This window comes from Somniosus microcephalus, unplaced genomic scaffold (assembly GCF_052327205.1).
Source record: "Somniosus microcephalus isolate GS21.2 unplaced genomic scaffold, FLI_Smic_1.0 unresolved_chr7, whole genome shotgun sequence".
NCBI classification, from domain to species: Eukaryota; Metazoa; Chordata; class Chondrichthyes; order Squaliformes; family Somniosidae; genus Somniosus; species Somniosus microcephalus.
The window spans coordinates 9479900-9485766 of NW_028225185.1; the positions used below are offsets into that span (position 1 = coordinate 9479900).

Sequence of the window (5867 nt, forward strand, 5' to 3'; positions counted from 1 at the left end):
TGCCCCCCGAATCTGGCATTAGAGAAGGTACAATAAAAGATTTACAAGGATGAAACACAACTGAGAGGTGATACCTATCAGGAAAGATTCAGCAGGCTGGACCTCTTTTCTCTAGAAAGCAGAAGGCTGAGGGGTGACATGATAGAGGTCTTAAAATTATGAAAGGGTTTGATGGCGTAGACAAAGAGAAGCTGTTTCACTTGTGGGAAAGACCCAGAACTAGGGGCCATAAATATCAGATAGTCACTAATAAATCCAGCGGGGAATTCAGGAAAAACTTCTTTACCCAGAGAGTGGTGAGAATGTGGAACTCGCTACCACAGGGAGTGGTTGAGGCGAATAGTATAGATGCATTTAAGGGGAAGCTGGATAAACACATGAGGGAGAAGTGTTATGCTGATAGTGTTAGATGAGGAACGATGGGAGGAGGCTCGAGTGATGTATAAACACGGGCATGGAGCAGCTGGGCTGAATGGTCTGTTTCTGCTGTACATTCTATGTAATCCAATCAATGTCCATTTAAGTGCCGAGTAAAGACGGACCAATTTAAGTTCGTGTCAGCATTTCATGTTTATTAAGAGCTGTGTTACACAAGTTCCCAATCACAAAATGATAACAGACTAAAGGGAAATTTGTCCCATTCTACACACAGCGAAAGTTTACACACAAGATATTGGGGACAGTTGTACAGAAATTTCCATCTCACAATCATTTCGTTCCCCTCTGATATTATTAAACATTCGGATTTTACCAAAAACTGAAATTGCTACAGCGAGTACATTGCAAAAAAGGCGGATTGCACACATTGCATGATCTGTTTCATTACATTAAACACGAGCAAAAATGAAACTCCACTGCCAACTTGCACCGCCTCAGTCGAAACACGAGGAGGCGCTGATGGTCTTGAGAAGAGGCGAGCTCAGGGAGCCGTGGCTGACGCTGCAGGAATAGCTGGAGCCCTTGTTCCAGGCGGCGGCGGGGGCTCTCAGGTAACTGCTCAGGCTGTAGGTTTGATCGCTGTCCGGGGACACGGCGCCTGTCGTCACCCCGCTGTCTGTCTCTTGGCCATCCACGCTCCAGCGAAGCCGCACCAAGCCCGGCTTAAAGCGACTCACCAGGCAGGACAGAGTGGCCGATCCCGAGCCGATTTCTTCCGAGGAGGGAGGGAGGAGAAGAACCGAGGGGCTTCGATCCTCGCTGCCTGTGTGTGGGGGGAGAGAAAATTCATTAGTTTATGGAATCCGTCAGCAGTGGGACGCTCTGATCTGAAATCAAAGACACCAAAGAACACCCAGAACAATATTCACTTCAAAATAAATTACTGATAAATACAGGAGATCCAATAAATTCTTAAATCTCTAATTCCTCTGCTCCTCTGACATTTATTTTGCATACATTACAACAGTGACTTAGTTCAAAATACTTCATTGGCTGTAAAGCGCTTTGCGAAGTCCTGAGGTCGTGAAAGGAGACTTTTAAAAGCAAATTTTCTCTTTCTTTCTTTTTTTCCTTCTTTCTTTCTTTCTTGTAAAATAACAATAGAAAATGCTGGAAATACAGACCGGGTCAGTCAGCATGTGTGAGGCGGAAAGATCAGTAACTGACCAGTTCAGGTGCAGATTACACCCCCGGAACCGCACTAACCTGTCTGTTCCCCTTACAGACACTTTGCTTACCTGGGCGGGTCCGGTGCGGGCGGTGGCCATGGCGGGTCACGACCCCGCTGTTGGCTCCATCCCGCTCTTGAAAATGAACTTACCTTAATGGGGCCTATTAAGCCACCGCTTTACCCAACCCAATGAGATGGAACGGGTCTGGTCACGTCGTTCATGCCGCCTTTTCAGCCGGGATCTTTAAAGAGACCATGGCCAGGTTACATTTGACGTTTAATCTAACATAGTGCTGTCGTTGTACTACAGCATTGGAGTGCTGAAAGCACCAAGACAGCCTGGTAGCAGATGCAGAGGAGGTCACAAGGAGGGATGTGGTCAGGAGGACCTGGGTGCAGTGCTGTTAACGTTTCAATTATCTCATTAGGTCAGGAAAAGTTCATACAAAAACCACACTTAACTGCATCTTGCTGTGCCTCTCATCACATCCCAATCACTCTGCCTTCTGTACACTACTCCTGCACATTCTTCCTCACACCAATATATCTTCAACCTCCACCCATCCCTTTACCTCTATCTACATTATCACAACCCAATCTCACTAGACACCCTCCTCACTCACCCTCATCACAATACAAACATACCAACTAACAACACACAAGGGTAGCCGCTTGCGTATTTTATCCACTGTTTATGTAAAGTTTCTGTTAACATGGTGTCAAACAGAAAAATCTTTATTGTCAACACTTCCCGGTATGGACAGCTGTATGTGCACCTTTGGATGTGGTTTAGTGAGTTGCAGTGACTGGTGAGACATTACGCCCAGCAATGGTGATGAGTGTGAAAGGAATGGCTGGGTCAGTGTAGGGTTGCTTTATGGTGTTGCTGTGGGGTGGTGCCACCCTGGCGCATCATGTGGCTGCCATATGGGTGTACAGCGTAAAGTTAACTAAATGTGGCCATAATGAGGCCATCCCTGGCCGACTGGGCAGCAATGTGTCCGCGTGCTGATGCCCTGTGTCCTGTGCAACATCAGGTGATTGTGGAGAAGTTTGATGTTGTTGTTGGTGCTGCTGGTGTTGGGGCTCATCGGTGTCCGATAGTGAGGACCATGGTGAGACAGTGTAAATGGAGCCATGTTGATGCAATAGATGTCAGGTGAAATACAGATGACAGATGCATTCTCTCAATGGTGAGAGAGTTCCTCCACTGAGGTGACCCTGGATGGAGACTTTGCTGGGAAGACTTGCAGCCTACAGAATCTGTGCTGGAAATGGACTGAGCAACAGTTTCTTCCTGAGGAAAGTGATTATCTGTCATGTGGGAGCTGTTACTGTACATTTCATGCTATCAAATAATCAGCTGGAGCAATGGTCATGGAAGTACCGCATCAGGATGACAGTCGTGGTACCCGAGCTGCGTGAATCCTGTGGCCATGTAGGGAAATTTGAAAAATGTACGTGAAAAGGGGCTTTAAAGTGCCTGTAATCTACTTGATAATCATCTCAATTGAGTCACTCGCTGCTGCCGACCGGGTCGGACCCGCGATGACAGACGCAGCTGGGGGACAGGCGTGTAGGGGCGAGATTAGAGCGGCATCCTGACCCGCTCACAAAAATAAGAACTTTCCCACCCAACCCGCCATCGATCTCGCCCGCTATCATCTTGGAAAATTCATCTGTGTCTGTCCCTAGTTCTAACCGATTTCAAATTATAGTCTAACTGCACACTTAGGGGGATTTTTCCAGGGGCTCAGCGGGCGGGATGGATGGCGGGTCAGGAGGGAAAGTGTATTTTTTTTACAGTGGTCAGGACCCCACTGTCAACTTGCCGCCACGCGCCTTTACCAAATGTCGGGTCTGTCAGCGCTGAGCAGACCCAACACGCAGCAGCGGGGGAGGCAATTCAAGTCGCTATGACATTGTGAACAGAGGAGTAACAACAATTTTGAGCTCGCCTTTATCATTTACCAGCTCGCCAACGTGCTCCACGCTGCTCGTGCATCACGTCTGTTAAGCTGGGCGGGAGTTGAATGGCCATGGAACCCTCTCATTACTTGACATCTGGAAATGTGCGAAAAAGCTCCCATCTCGCAGCTGTTCACTTTCCAAGCTCAAAGGCTGTTGCTTACTGCATTTCGAAGAGAGATTGAGCTTTGTACAGGTTGCAAGTGTTTGGAGAAAACTCGCTATCAGCTCGTTGGAACAACCTCTCTCAACATTGACTGATTCCTTCTGTCATCTCAAGTTCACCTCCCGCCTGTCCATCAGCGTGGATAAGGTTTATACTCTCTCTCCTTGGTTCTCAGGATCTCAGCACGATCAGCCGCAACTCCAGCATCACCAGGCACACCAATAGCACCAGCAACAACACCAGCCATCTCACCAATTACCTGATGCAGCAGAGGACAGAGGGCATCAGCACCCGACCAAATTGCTGCCCGGGACGCCAGGGATGGCCTCACCATGGCCAAACTTACTTCACATGATGCTCCATACCCATAAGGTTGCCACATGATGCGCCAGGTTGGCACCGCCCCACACCAACAACATAAAGCATCCCTACAATGCCCAAGTCATTCCATTATCACTCATCAGCATTGCGGGCATGTGGGTAAGATTATGTCTCACCATTCACTGCAACTCACTAAGCCACTTGCAAAGGTGCACACCAATCAGTCGCAGAACGGAAAGTGTTCAAAATAAGGATTTCCATGTCTGACAGCGCATTACAGAAATTTCAAATGAACATCGGCTAAAACACACACGTTCCTACCCTTCTGTATTGTTAGTTGGTATGATTGGACTAGGATGAGGGTGAGTGTGAGGGGAGGCTAGTGAGATGTGGAAATGAGAATGTAGATTGAGGAGGGATGGGTTGAGGTGCAAGGTTATTTGGTGTGAGTAAGGCTGTGCAGGAGTAGGATAGGGAAGACAGAGTGATGGGGATGTGATGAGTGGCACAGCAGGATGAGGTTGAGTGCTTCATTAACGTTTCGTGTTCTACTGAGATCATTGAAACGTTTGTGCCAGTGTAGCCTGGTCCTCTTGACGATATCCTTGCTTATGTCCTCCTGTGCAATGTGCAACCAGGCTGCGTTGGTCTCCTGGGGAGATCTCTTTGGAAGGGAAAAGAACCACCCGACGTGCTCTGGAGGGAGTCCTGGGAGAGCCTGGGTGCAGCCGTGCACCTCTGTGAAGTGCTTGTCAATGTTTGCAGCAATTCAATGCTGCAGAACACGAACAGCACAAGTGACAACGTAAGTTTGCGCATGGTCCCTTGAAGAAAATCGGCTGATGACGCGACATCAAATGACGTCATCAGACCCGCTTCCATCAATTGGCCGGGAAACTCGATGCGCGGGCTCAACAAGCCCAATCAGGGGCAAGTTATGTCGGAGGCCGAGATTGAGCCAGCAGCGAGGCCGCAACCCGCCAACAAACTCGCCAGCCATGGACCCGCCCAGTTAGGGGATACCGCGGCCTAAGCATCTCCACGGTGACTCTTTGACACCGAACTGCTATACTGTGTGGGAATTGTTCCTCTTTTGCTGTCCCGCATGTAGTTCATAAGCTATCCTCCGGTTCCATGTTCACAGGCCAGCCCAAAGGCTCTGACCATACGTTCATTATCTGTGTTTTTCCGAGCTGGATGATGTCTCCTTTCAATACTTGATTGAGCAACAGAACCAGACTGAGTTTTAGCAATCTCTTTCGTAATCTACTCCCAGAATGATGCGCGGCGCTCTTTGATGAATGGCCTGCAATGGATCAATTTCACTTTTGAAGCTAGGGCGCCAAAGTGACACATGTGGTCTCAGCACCGATCTACAGAAGCTTAAGGTTTGGAAATCAAACAGCCACGTGATGTGTGGTGTCAGAATAATCCTTAGCCTTCACTGCTGGTGGATTCAGGAGATACAGAGATTAATAATCTTTATTTTTCAGTACACTTATAGAAGCTTAGCACCTCCAGTGCTATGCGAATGACCTCAATTGTACTCACAAGCACATCTATTTAATTATGCAAGGTAAGCATGGCGATCGTACGTCAGCACGTTCATAGTACGTGTGATTATTATGTACGCACGCAGGGTTAATATGTAAGCTCGTTGGTGCTAACGTATGCTACTCGCAGCCCCGCCTCCCCCACCACCCTTGCACATGCTCATTGGCGACACTCTCTGTCCAGTGTTCTCTGGACATTTCACATACATAATTAAACATATTCAGAATCCTCACTTGCTGATCTAGGAGC

General features: G+C 48.2%; 1 pseudogene; it reads right to left on the reverse strand.

Moving 5' to 3' along the window:
• Positions 1-872: 872 nt before the first annotated feature.
• Positions 873-3614, reverse strand: LOC147086490 (immunoglobulin lambda constant 6 pseudogene; annotated as a pseudogene).
• Positions 3615-5867: the final 2253 nt, after the last annotated feature.